A 15,334-nucleotide genomic window follows, 5' to 3' on the forward strand; every position below is an offset into this window, starting at 1 on the left:
TAAGCGCACGGTAAGCGCACCGTAAGCTGCCACAGATATATATATTGATTTAAAGGCTATTTTCTCAGGATCTACTGAACAGATTTACACCAAACCTACAAAAGGCACTTCCTTGACCTGTAGACTACCTCTCTGCCAAATTTCAAGTAACTCTGTTCAGCCGTTCGGTCTGTAGCTGTGTCTAAAGGTCCTATGGAAAAATGCATGGGAAAAACGCGTTTTGGGACCCCCCTTTTTTCTCAGCCCCCGCTTGACAAATCCCCCCGAGACTCTCAGGGTAGGAGCGGAGCATAGCGCCCCACCTATTTTGAAAATTTCGTGAGGATTCGTCGACCGGCGCCAAAGTTATTCCAAATAGAATGTTGCGGATTTCCTATGGAAACGTGGTCCTAACTATAACTATCTACTGGCGAATATATATATATATATATATTATCTACTGGCGGTCGTCAGAAAATGAGGGCACATTTTGACTTCTCAAATCCTCTTCTATTTCAGGCTGAAACATGCACTTTTAATACCAGCAGCAGTTTTCCCTGGTGAGCAGTAGTTTTACTACAGTGATCTAATGAGCAACTAGAGTGCTAACATTCAGAATTTATGGCAAATGTGTGACATATCTGAATACCTTCATGATGGAATCAAAGTAAAAAACTGAAAGCATTTCCTACGGAGGAGACTGCAGTACATGAGGAAATTAGGAAACTTCATAACAAATAAATCTCCCAAGATGGGCACCGGAGACAAAAGAGCCCAAATGTAGCCCAAAATCACCCAGATGTAGCCCAAATATAGCCCAATGACAGAAGTGTGCAAAACACTTATTATTTTGTGTTTTTGCAGTGTTATATAGTGCAGACTTGTCAGGTATTGGAGTGCTTTACATGAGCATTGATTACATCACACAAGAACAAATTCATTTGGGTTGTAGACATGGGGAGACTAAGTGATTTGACCAGAATCACAGAATGTCGAGCTGAAGCAGAAACTCCAACCTGGTTCCCCAGTTGCAAAGTCTGCAGTTCTGGAAGTAACACCACATCCTCTCCCCTAAGTGCAACATTTAATCAAGTGGTCAACTGGATAAAAAAACATAAAGATAACAAATAATTTAAAAGTGCTTTGTCGCTATTTGAAAACTCAGAAAATATGTCCTTATTCTAGTCTTTTAGAGCACTAACCATAATTTTGATGCCAATAAGACCCTCTCATATATGTAATTTCTAAAGGAAATGCTCTAGGTATTACAGTTTTGATTACATCAAGATGACTTCAGGCGTTCCACACTTTTGTAATAAATATAGAATGTTAGCAATCTAGTTGTTCATACTGTTGAGAGGCAGAGGCCAGGGGCACGGACTCTGAAAATTGAAGGCAGGTAGGAGGGTGCAAAGGCAACAATTTAACCACACTGAGCAGGCAGGAAGGGCCGTGGCAGCACAACAGACTATAGAGGGCAGTGGAAAGGGGGGCAGGGGCAACAAACCAACAATACAGGACTTGCAAGAGAGGCTGTGGCAATGTAATAGACCATTTTGGGCAGAAGGAAGAGGCAATGCTAGTACAACCATACATGCCAACAGACCCGATTCAGCCAGGAAACGTCCAATGTTTTTAAGCTCAAATGGGCTTTATTTGACCTGTCTCCTGTCTACAATCTCCTCTTTTTCAATGTAACTCAAAGGGGAAAATCAATACCCCAGTTTTTTTCAAAATCTCCCTCTTACCAAGTTCAAAATGTTCGCAAGTATGGTACATTGGATCATGGAAGGAAATGGGGTAGGGACATGGACTTGGATAACAGAGGACAGGAGGGACATGGAGAGGTGCACCAAACTGACCCTGCAGTGCAGGCATCAGGGTTTGCAGCAGCACAATACACCACACAGGGCATGCGGGACGGGAGTGCAGCACAACAATTCATAGAAAGCAAGAGGGAGGGGACCGGACCATGCCCATGGACATGAGAGAACAGAGGGGCAAGAGGCAATGGTAGCTAGCTGACCATAATGGACAGACATGAGAGAAATCTGCAGCATAACAGGCCATAAAGGGCAGGAGGGACAGATCAGGGGCATTACAATGGAACAGACAAGCCTGGAGGGAGGGAGTAGGGGTCTGCACATGTAAACAGAGGGCTGTGGGCAAGGGGGCAGGGCAGGAGCAGCAAGATAGCCATGGAGGTCAGGCAGGATGGGCACTAGAAGCAAGACACACCATGAAGAGCAACAGTGAGACTGTGATGGCATACACACAGACCATGGAGGGAAGGTGGGAGGGGGTCAGGGGCAGCTAACTGACCACACAGGGAAGGTGGGAGGGGCCATGGCAGCACAGAAGACCATGCATGGCAAGTGGGAGGGTTAGTGGCAGCACAATGGCTATTATGGGCAAGAAGGAGGGTGCAGGGGCATGCACAAAGGACGATGGAGGATAGAAGGGAGGGTCAGGACCTGTGCACAGACAAGAAAGTTCAGGGGAAGGGGCCTCACAACAGACCGCACGGGGCAGGCAGGAGGAGCAGTTGCAGCACAACAGACCAGGGAGGGCAGAAGGGTGTGGCAGTACAATGGACCATGTAGGATAGGAGGAAGAGGATAGGGGCATGGCATGTGGACAGGCAGGGTGGAGGTGGCAGGGACAGGTTACAGTCATCTGAGAATGCTAGGCAGGTGGGAGGGGAGTGGCAGCTCAACAGAACACTCAGAGTAGATAGGAATTGCAGGTCCATGGAACATGGTGGGCAAAAAGGATGGAGCAGGGGCATGCACAAAGACATCGGAGGGCAGGGGGAAGGAGAATAGGGGCAGCAAGCTAAGCACAGAGTTTAAGCAGGAGGTCAATGATGGGGCATAGAATTGGGCAATGGAGGGCAGGAGGAGTGGACTGGTACATCATACTAAATTGAGGGCAGTGGCAGCACATCAGACCATGCATGGCAGGAGGAAGGAGGCTAGTCCATGGATTCAGACAACAGAGGATAGGGAGGAGGTGGATGGGGCAGCAAGCTAACTGTTCAGAGAAGGCGGGTATTAGGAACTTTATTGTTTTTAAAACGTGTGTCTGTGCGAACTACTTAAAATATGAACAAGTATGCAGCATAATCTCACTTTTATTCAGGAAGAAGAGGACGTTTGTGACTGTGACTCCGGGCTCACTTGGCAGAAACAACCCCTTCCCTCCACCCCCTATCGCAAAATGTAATGCCTGTGAAATGGGTAGGTGAACACAGTGTTATATAGAACATAGTCCTGAGAGCACGAATGAAAATGAAAACTAGATATAGTGTACGGTATAAACTATGCACCAAAAACTGTGATATAAGATGAACCGGGCGTGAAATATAATATGCAATACATTGTGCGCAATGACAGATTCATTGGAGAGCGCGAGATAGCACAGGCACTAGCGCGTGCTATGTGATATGCGCCTTGGAGTGTAATATGCACAGGGCAGTGTTGTGTAACCTAACTAGTCTCTAAAGTTGTAATATAAAATATGTGCTGGGGAGTGTAACGTTGCATATGCACTGTGACAAAGATATGGATCCGAGATTGTAATATGTATGGCATAGCACTGTGCGTTATAACATAGGCATCGAGGAAGGCACGTTAGATGGGGCAATATAACCCGTGCGAAGACAAGTGTGGCATGACATATTCACGGGGTGGTGTTACAGTGCACATGGGCTAGAGAGTGTCATAGCATATGCACTAGCTGGTGGAATACAACACAGAGGTGTGAGGCAATCGGCGGGCACTGGTGGGTGTAACACAGCATTGGGCTCTGCCAGGAGCGCGCTGTGACTCTCAAGTGATGTTCGTCCCCTTTCCAGAGAGTAAAATAAAAAGTATTACACATCCGGCAGTGGATGTGTGTTTTATTAACCGTGAGGGGGGTTTCTTGCATAGTTTTGGTCGAATTTTTGTCGAATCCCCTTTGATTGGCTTGGTGTGCATGTGTATTAAATGTGCCCGTCAATAGCTACCCATGTTTGTATAAATAAACGACAAGGGTGTCTACCGGGATTAGGCACGGTAGGGCATCAGACATGTCAGAGCTTCACTAGTGGTGTATATACATTCCACGTGGATTCATTGTATGCATAGTCGCCTTTTAATGAATATCACGCAAATCGTCATGGTGATAGGTACGTACGGTTTGTCCAGCATGTCCTAGGTGTGTCTATAAATATATATTTTTTAAAAATAATAAAAAACAGTGGCCGGCCCTGGGGATTGGGGTCAAAAAATTATAATTAGGAGACAGGCCCTGGGGGATGGGGTCATCAGGGCCAATAAATTAGAATAAGAAGGGGAACCACAAAGCCCCCCTTCTTAAAAAATTAAAATAAATAAAACACTGGCATCGTGCCGGAGGCCACGCCCCCTCCTTGCAGCACTCTGCAAACGCGCCCCCTGGTGAGTTGTAAGTTGGGGAATTAATTCCTCTTCAATACTGAGGGTCCCTGAGGGCCAACTAGCCCAACAGGCATCTCCAGTATGCACCAGGGAGCTGCGCTGCAGACAGGTGTTCTGAGGCCAAGCCCCTTTTTACAACTCTCTGCAACGCAGCTCTGTGGCGCTTACTGGAGGTAACTAGTGGTCTAGTTTGACCCTAGGGACCCTTAGGATTTAAGGGGACTTAATCTCTCAACTTAGAACAGCCACAGGGCGCGTTTACACAGTGGTGAAGGGAGGGGATGGGGCCTGAGGTGACGTGTGCAAACACGCACTATGGCACGTTTTAAATTGGGGATATAATTTCCCTTCAATACTGAGCGCCCCTGGGGGCTAACTAGCCCACCAGGTGCTTCCAGTAAGCGCCACTGAGCTGTGTTGCAGAGAGGTGGTCCAGGCCGTGCCACTTTTTACACCTCTCTGCAACGCAGTTCTGTGGCGCCTACTGGAGGTACCTAGTGGGCTAGTTGGACCCTCAGGATTCAAATTAACTTAATCTCCCAACTAAAAACGGCCACAGGGCGTGTTTACACAATGGTGAAGGGAGGGGACGGGGCCTCAGTTAACGTGTGCAAACAAGCCCTGTGGCGCGTTTTAAGTTGGGGAAATAATTCCCCTTCAATCCTGAGGGCCCCTGCGGGCTAACTAGCCCACCAGGTGCTTCCAGTAAGCGCCACTGAGCTGCGTTGCAGAGAGGTGGTCTAGGCCATGCCAATTTTTACACCTCTCTGCAACGCAGCTCTGTGGCGCATACTGGAGGTACCTAGTGGGCTAGTTGGACCCTAGGGACTCTCAGGATTCAAATGAACTTAATCTCCCAACTAAAAACGGACACAGGGCGTGTTTACACAGTGGTGAAGGGAGGGGACGGGGCCTGAGTTAACGTGTGCAAAAACGCCCTGTGGCCTGTTTTAAGAGGTAGTTTTAATCCCCCTGCCCTATTATATACTAGGGGCTTACAGAAGAGGTCATGCTAATCACAGGGGGACCCCAACGCATATTGTTCCCTAGTGTATGTAGGTGTTTTCACTGTATTCTAAGTGTCTTTTAACATAGCACTGGCTCTAGGACTGGTTAGTCAGACTCAGTTACCACCAGTATCCATCTGAAAAAGTTGAGGGTACAGGATGATTTTGCAACAAGGCTTCTTTCTGCTCTTCTTTTTGTTCTTTCTGCACGTTATCCTTCTTCCTGCACTTTTCTTCGTCTTTAAGGACTTCTGTTGCTTCTTTCTGCACTTCGTTTTTTTCTTTCTGTGCATTTTTTCTTCTTTCTTCACATGTCCTATCTCTGTAGGCATAGTTAGAAATTAGCATTTAAAAAACCTTTGAAATTCACAGAAAAAACCATAGGTTTCAGGCACGTTATAGTTAGGAATTAGCATTTAAAAAACCTCAGAAATTCACTGAAAAAACCATAGGTTTCAGGGGTGTTATAGTTAGCTGGACTTTTCACTTGTACAAAACCATTGAAATTCCCCCGTTATAGTTAGTTCAGCTAACTATAACTCGCGCGCCCGCAATGCACTGCTGATGACGTCACATATTACATCACTCATGACATGGTCAATGACATCACTCATGACATCACTGATGACATCTCAAATGACATCACTGATTACATCACTGATGACATCATCCTTGTGATAGAGTGGCAGACCTACTCTCACCCTAATATAACCTTTGATACACATATTCAAAAATAGAGACTAAAATTTTCAAAACAATGGACATACCAATACCAGTTACAACAACCTCTTCAGTAATTCTAAGATCCACATACACATCCACTCATTCACCAACAGTCCTATACAGTCACTCATACATATACTCACTCATCATATGTACTCATACACCTATACATCCTGTTACACAATGCCACTCATCCATAGAGTTACTCACACACATAGTCACTCATGCTAATAAAGAATCAAACATACATTTACTTGCATATACAGTTATACACACACCACCACACTTACTTCTACGGAAACTTACACATACTTAGTCTTTTAAACAATCACTTATAGAAACACATACTTATTCCTACAGGAACTCTTTCAATCTCTCACTCTCACATATACTCACTTATATACACCAATAGTCACATATACTAGTTTAAAACTTATGTAGTTACTCATAAAGACACTATTGAGACAGTCATTCACTCACTAACACACCCATACACACACTCATCTACCCATACAGTCCTGCACACATGCTGTCTTCAACACATACAAACAGTGAGTCACTCATTCATGCACCTATGAACTACGTAATACCCCCACCGAACCATGCAGACACTCAGACTGATACTCAAAAAACCAACTAATAACCTATATAGACACCCATGTAGCTACTCACCAACCCATGCAGCCACTTATACACAAAGTGAGAGACTGATACAGATATTTACATATTTAAACATTACTCACTAAGCCATGTATTCACTATGATACACTTAATCAGTCAGTTACGCAATCAATTTTTCAAAAACAAATCATCCATTTAGACACTTATATACCCATTTATTCTTCCATCGACCTTGAGATATACATATATAAAACATATTTAATTTTCAGAAAAACACACATTCACTGGATGATGTCATCAGTGATGTCATCAGTGATGTCATTTGAGATGTCATCAGTGATGTCATGAGTGATGTCACTGACCATGTCATGAGTGATGTAATATGTGACGTCATCAGCAGTGCATTGCGGGCGCGCGAGTTATAGTTAGCTGAACTAACTATAACGGGGGAATTTCAATGGTTTTGTACAAGTGAAAAGTCCAGCTACCTATAACACCCCTGAAACCTATGGTTTTTTCAGTGAATATATATATAAACACACATATACACACACACGAGTCAATTGATTTTAGCTATTACCTCTCCATTTTAATAACACGTATTGATGTTCAGGTATAGTTTATAGTGGAGTGAAGATGAATATGTTGTTTTTCTCCACAAGCACATGAGATATTCATCTGTGTTTCGCTTGACAAGAAATGGATACGTTATGTATCAAGGAGACAAATACTCTGCTTTGTGTTTCTACCCTGTGCGTTCTTCATCTTCATAGACCGTGAAGCCATGATAACAAGATGGGAAATCAATTCATGTTAATTGTGAAAACTGACACTATTTTGTAATTTGCGTTTAATGGGTGCGTGAAAAATGAAAAACCATCCTCCGTGCGTTTTCCTCAGAAAACATGGCTGCAAAAGTTGTCAACATTTCCCAGTAAGATATGTGGGTTCGTATCACATAAATTGAGTGCTGGAAGTGCTAAGTAAAGACAGGTCTTTCCCACACTTTTGGGCTGAGTAGAAGAGCAGAAACTTTACTATCTACTTTACTACATTACTATCTCACACAGTGGTTAATGGTTATTTGTTACTAGAAATGTAAAGAACGTTGCTGCTTTTTGGTGGCACTGTTGAATTTGTTGACATTTTAAAATCAAAGAAGGTAACACAGTAACATCACAAAAATCAAAGTAACACAACTAAAAGATAAAGGTAAAAACAAAGCTCTCAAAATAGAAAACAACCCAAAAACAGCAATGCAGTACAAAAACACAGTACAATAATAGAACATAAAACCACACCAGTACAAATACAACACAGCCCATCACTAGGATAACAAAATGCAATGTAAGAAATTTGCATTAACATACTTGCCACAAATTATCATTTCCAGAAATCTGGTTTTCGAATGTGCTGGGACACTGACTTGTGTACCACCAAGCACATGCAATAGTCACAGACAAAAACATTTTGTTATCTGGCATGTGGTCTCTGGTGCACACCTTTGATATATTTTTTCTTTAACCTTTTAATTGCTGGGCCTTTCCCCTCCCCAATACTGAGCCCTTTTTGGGCTATTTGGGGTAGTTTGAGCTTAGGCCTCCATAACTTTTTGTCCACATAAGGTATCCATGCCCAATTTGTGTCTTTTTTTTTGCAACAACCTGGGGCTTCTAAAGGTACCCAGGGTTTGTTGATTTTCTTGGAGGGGATTGTGAAATTAGCCAAAATATTAATACACTTTGAGTTTTTGAGGAAAAATAGGAAAAAAATGCTTTGGATAAAAGTGTCTGCTCTTTTCATAAAATGGCATCAACAAACATTTTGCTCTGCTAAGGTCACCATTTTTCCGTCTTTCAGGAAAATGTAGAGCTGAATCAAATGCCTAATTGGTTACCACAGTTTTGGCATTTTTCAAGTTGAGGTAGAAGCCAGTGTGAAATCCATAGGTGATCCAGGAAGACAATATATTTCGGTAAAGTAGATAACATTCTGAATTCATCAAGGGGTCATATGTATAGATCCCTCAAAGTTTTCCTGTAGGGACTAACTGCTGAAATAAAGAAATATTGAAAGAGATTAGGAAAAAACAGCCATTTGTGACGATGGGCAGATTGCGATGACTGTACGGCCATCCGCAATTGTAATCGGGCCAATGTTTATATCTGTAACTTTTTGTCAAGATGGCCGACTTACAAAAGCAATGTACCACTACGCTCGCTACACCCTTTTGGTTGTGGGCTTATACAGGGTTTGAAGGTTTTCCAAGAACCTGAGGTACCCAGAGCCAGTAATCGAGCAGCACCGTACAACGTTTTTTCTTTGTGTTCTGAGTTTTGAGCAATTTCTATGGTGGAATATGTAGAGTGAAACATTTGTATCTGTATGTGTATTTCTGAAATGGCCACAAGATATGGAATAAGTGGTTATTTGTACATCTCTGAATTTCTGGGTACATATGATTCAGAGGGTATTTTTCAAAATATATTCTTTCCTACACACTGGCTCACATTTAGATGTCACAAATGCAGTGAAATTCAATTGGTAATAACACATATCATACTATTCTATGCTCGCACGTGCCTTCTAATGACAATGGCACCCCACTTGTTCAGGTAGGCCTAGTGCCTGCATCAGGAAATGGCCCAAAATGCAACATGGATTCATCACATGTTTCTACTGAAAACTGACCTGTTTTTTGCAAAGTAGGTAGATGTGTATTTTCGGCCCTATCTCAGCCAGCACCTAGAACAACCTACCAATCCTGAACAACTACACACCTAGGGAAATCCAGAATGGGTTAACTTGTGTTGCTCTCACCAGGTCATTTGTAGCCAACATCAACCAAGATTCCTCACATTTATGTGATGGAAAGTTCTGGAATGTGCAGGGAGCCACAAACTGCCTTCCACACAGCATTCCCTTAAGTTTTCAAATTAAAATAGTAAATCACTTGTGTGAGTAGAACTAGTGCCCTGGACAGGAAACGACACAAACCACAACTTGGATACATACCCTTAAAAATTACCTCGTTTTTTGTTAAGTGGGCAGGTGTGGATTTAGGGCCCTAACTCAGGCAGCACCTAGGGAAACCTAGCAATCATGCACATTTTTGAAAGGTTGACAACTAGGGAAGTTGAGAGTGGTGTGACATGTATGGCTCCTATGAGGTTTTTATTCCTCACAATGCCATTCAAACCTTGCCACCTTGCCTGAATTTACACATTTCCCTTACATTTTTGTGATGAAAACTTCTGGAGTCCAAACCAATCCACAAAATTACCACCACCCAGCATTATCCTACTTGTGCTGATAAAAATGCTGCCCCACTTGTGTGACTGGCCTAGTGCAAGTCACATGAATGGATCAAACAAATGGTCAATGGGAGCCCTTGCATGGGGACTTCTATTAACTTCGGTTTGATCCTTTCCTGTCACAGGCACAAGGCACAACTATGCAAGTGGCACAGCACTTTTATTGGGACAAGTTGGGCAGTGTTGGAAGTTAGGAATGTTGTGGATTCCAGTGTATTCCTGAAGTTTCCATCACTGAAATGTAAGGAAATGTGTGATTTAAAGCGAAGTTTTAGGTTATCAGGTCATTTTGGGTAAGAAAACCTCTGAGGCTCACACATGGCACGCCACCCTGGAATTCCCTTGTTGTCTACTTTTTTTAAATGTCTGTGGTTGGTAGGTTTCCATGGTTGGCGACCGAGTGCGGCCCAAATCCCACAGGTACACCTATTGCTAATCTCTACACTTAGAATTTAGGGTAATTTGTGTCAAGGTCTCTTCACCCATCCACACAAGTGACTTAGGGGAATGCTGTGTTGTTGGAAATGTGTGGCTCTCCACAGATTCCAGAAGTTTGCCTCACAGAAATGTGAAGAAAATGTGCTTTTAGTCAACATTTGAGTTTGGAAGGGAATTGTGGGTATAATAATAGTGTAGGATGCATGCCAAGCACACCACCGTGTACTCCCCCAGATATCTAGTTTTCAGAACTGTCTGGGTATGGTAGGTCGTTCAAGGTGGCAGCATACCCAAGTCCAAAAAGTGCTGCCATTTACCACTGAAAAATTGGGCGTTAGCTGCACTCTCCTGGCCAATCTGTAAAAACAACACCCAATAGAATAAAATGTTCTCTCGCTTGCCATTGGGATGGTATGCTTTAGTCCTCAGATCCCCAGCAGCAACAACCTTCCCTTCCTTTTTTAGGAAGAGGTCAACAGAAACAAAGAAGACGCAATCGATTCAACAATCAACCGTGGGAAATGACTACACGGAGACAATATTACAAGAACTAAGACCATCCCCCATTTTCAATCTATCGGAACGTGTGTTAACTCAAGCGGAAACAACTATTTTGGAGAGAGGATTAACTTTTGTCCCTTGAAGATCTACGGATTTTATTAAAATGAAAACAGAGGCAATAGAGGTTTGTCGTATGATTCGCCTAAAGACTTATTTTGCTGAACATTCGCTCTCTAATACGTTAGAGGTCACTGGCCTCCGGAGAAAATCTTTGTTCTGCCATCCATCTAGTAAAATTCCCAAAGAGGTTTTAACCTCTGAGAGAACTTTGCTCTCTGCCATTTCTAACATGGAGAAAAATAAAAAGTATGTCAAATATAACACTTGAAAAGAGCAAAAAGAAGCTATTCAAGGTTTGAAAAATTACCATTCAATAGTTATCAAACAGGCAGATAAAGGGGGCTTAATTGTTGCGTGGGGCACCACTAGTTACACAGATAAAGTAATGAGACAATTGAGCGACGCAGAATGTTGTAAAGAAAATCACAAAAAATCTAACATCTGAACTTCCAGTCCAATTGTTTGAGATTCTAAATGCAGGTCATGACCAAGGATTTTTGGGCCAAAAAGAGTATGAATATCTACAAAATAAACATCCAAGAGTCCCGGTATTCCATATCCTCCCTAAGGTCCACAAAAGGGAGACTAGCCCACCGGGGAGGCCTATAGTCTCAGGTTGTGATTCTCTAATCGAACCAATTTCAAAATATAAAGATTATTTTTTAAAACCTTTTCTGATTGACGTCCCATCCTATCTTCAGGACGCAACAGCTTTTATAAACAAATTGACATCGATTAGATGTGAAGAGAACAAAGACATCATGGTCACCTTAGATGTTGTATCATTGCACACTCAGATTCCCCAGGACGATGGCATAGCAGTCCTAAACCACTATTTGGAAAAAAGAATCCAACCAGTAAGGGTCCCCACAAATTTCATTATTCAATTGCCGAGTTTTGCATTAAAAAATAATTTCCTCAGCTTCGGAAGTGACTTCTTTTTTCAAATAAAGGGAGTCGCAATAGGTTGTCCATTTGCACCAGAGCTAGCTGTCTTGTTCATGGCTATGTACTAAGAAAGATTCATTTACAACAACAACCCTTTCCAGCAGTACATTTCAAATTGGATGCGGTATATAGACGACATCTTTATGGTATGGACAGGACCATATGAACAACTAAATGAATTTCACAAGTGGATCAATTCGAGGACAGAGAATATTAAATTCAGTCTCAATCAGTCAAAACAGCTAATGACTTTTCTAGATGTGGAAGTATATCCTCCAGAAGGAAGTCACAACCCTTTTCAAAAAACCGACAGACAGAAATAAGGGCCTTCATTACACCAGCAATCTTCCCAGAAGTCTAAAACAAAATCTGCCCTTCGGGCAATTTTTAAGGATGAGTATTTTTTGCATGCAAACAATTTGCTAAGTAGGTTGCTTGACCGCGGATACCCAAAAAGACTTTTGAAGAATGCAATGAAGAGGGCTTGGTGGACACCACGCGAGTCACTCCTACAAAAGAAGGAACGACCACCTATGGATAGATTGGTCTGTGTGACCACATTCTGCTCTAATTCCAAACAATTAAAAAAAACATATTCACCAAAAATGGCATCTAGTGAAAGATCTTGACTAAACCCTTTCAAGCGCCTCCCTTTTTGCCTTTAAGAAAGAAAAAAAGCATTGCTAATCATATTGTCCGCGCAGAGTTACCAAAACCACCAAAATCAACCCTGAGAGATTATATGGGTCTAGCACCAGTAAGTGGGCACCATAAGTGTAGTTCTTGCTCTTGCTGGTGACCGACAATTGAAGGATCTCTTTTCTCCCACGAAGGTATACATTGGAAGCATGAAACTTTTACCAACTGTAAATCTAAATTTGTTGTATACGGAATACTATGCCCGTGTCCGAAGCTTTATGTTGGTAAGACGAACCAGGAAATTCACCAAAGAATCACGCAACATAAATCTAGAATCAAGAGAAATGTATGTAGAAACGGCACTGTTGGTGAACCACTGGAAATTGAAGGGACAAACAGAGAGAGATCTCAAATGGATAGTCATTTCAAAAGTGGAAACTGACCCAAGAGGTGGAAACCTGGACCAGAAAATAATTCAACGAGAAGCTATGCTCACTGGGAAATTTAACACTGTGGTGAATGGTTTGAATGAGTTCTTAGAATTGTACAAATTATAAATTGTGAACATGCCCATTGGTGCCATGTGTCAAACTGCGGCACTGCCGTCCTTCAGTTAGTGTTGGAGCTATGAGATATATGGGCTTGCTCTATTCCACAATAAAGAGATGCCACAACAACTGGCCTGAGGAACCAGAAACAGACTTAACCTGAGGCCACGCCTTTAGAATATTTCCAGTATTACATGCCGTTTTGATTTTGGCGGCAACATCGATAATGTGCCCATCCCAACAAAATGTCTTCTGCACATGAAATTTGGCAGGGTATAACAGTGTCCGCTCCAATCCAAAATACCACTCCATGTCAGGTTTTTCCACAATGGAGATGTGGGGGGTGCTTGGAACTACATGCCCCAGGATCCCCATCTCTCCCAGAACTCTCTGGGATGCGCTTGTTTGCACCAATCGAATAAAAGAGAGCAGAGGCACGTTCCCTCCACTGTGGAAAATCGGCTTGCCACGTATGGAAGTTTAACTTTCATCACGAAATGATCTTCATGAGGTACATGGTCAAGTTAGCCGTAGTTTTTATTATTTTCTAAGTTTCGATTCGGTAGGTTGACAAAAGTCAGTGTTCACTATTAATGGTGTTTAGGGCGATACGAGTTTGTAGCGCGTTGAGCTGACACATTCTCCTGTGATTCAACAGACACGGCGAAGTGAAGGGAGACTTGTACACGGAGCCGGCACGCCCTTGATTCAAACAAGGATTGGAATTTGAGAGGTAAACATCGCAAGTACGGGGTAGTTTTTCCCGTAATTACAGCCATTTCGAAGAATAGGTCACTATCGGTGATTGAAACATATTTTTGTATTCACAGAAATGCACAATCAAGAAAGAGTCAGCTATTAAACAAAGAAAACACTGTTTCCTCGCTTGACCAGTTAAAAGAATATCAAATCATCACAGAGGAGTCAGTTGCCATCCATAAGCACTCACTTCTGCCCTGTGCTTGAACAGTCAAAGGTATAACATTTTGGAATAGAGAAGAATCCTCCACACAAACAAACGTTTGGTAGAGATTTCATGTTTAGCTTCATCTTTCATCAGCCCCTGCGTACAAAAGACACAGAGTTTACACAAAACTCGGACACCTAAATCAATGTAAGTTCTTCCTGACAATGACTGATGACAGTTACAATGTTCTATTTCTTTGGGGACACATTTTGATATGTTTTTTTCATATCCCTTATAGACTACTTGCCCTTTCCAAAGACATAGAGAGTAGTAGGCTTGTTTCCACGAGCAGAGGTCATCAGACACACGCCGGGGTGCCTTGATGTGAATATAAAAAGCACATGTTGGTCTTTGGATTAGAAAGTAAGAGATGGTATCTTTATTTGTGTTTCAGCTATTTTTGGTCCTGAAGAGAACCCTCAAAAGGAAGTGGGTTTGAAACGCGTCAACCTTGCGTTTTTTGCCAAACAAACATTTTGTAATAATTTCACTTTTGTGCACAGTAAATATGATGTCACTTTGAAAATTTATTGTAAATTTTGTTCTAGAGTGCACTAGAAAGATCGGTGTAAAACTCTTTCCATTGTTTGGTTATTCCCTCTAGTTTCAAAATATCAAACAGGCTTGCTGAACCAAAAAGGGAGATTTGTGTATGGCTGGAAGAGATTGTGGGTTATAAATGGGTTTGAATGGAACTTATTGAATGTGAGAAGTAGATGATGAAGTGAGAGTATGGAGTCTCTGGATAGAAAGTTGATTGATGTTTTTGTCTATTGTATTTTTCTACAAGTTTGTCCTAATTTTGAAAAACAAGTTGCGCTGTCAAAAAAAAAGAAAAAACGAATTCTAAAATAAATTGAAGAGTTCAACTATTACTTCAGGCTGTCATAGATTAATTTCTATGGTTTGGCTAGAATAATAACTAATTGATCATCAGTATTGGCATTGTGGTTTGGTTTGGTTAGTCCTCAGATAAGCAGCAAGATTGTTGAGTTGTTAGGGGTGAGGGTGGGGCCTGATACTAGGATGGAAAGACCCATCCCATCATTTACTTAAAAATATACATTGCTGCAAAAGAGTGGGCTTT

The sequence above is a fragment of the Triturus cristatus genome, chromosome 8, assembly GCF_964204655.1.
Source record: "Triturus cristatus chromosome 8, aTriCri1.1, whole genome shotgun sequence".
In the NCBI taxonomy this organism is placed as follows: domain Eukaryota; kingdom Metazoa; phylum Chordata; class Amphibia; order Caudata; family Salamandridae; genus Triturus; species Triturus cristatus.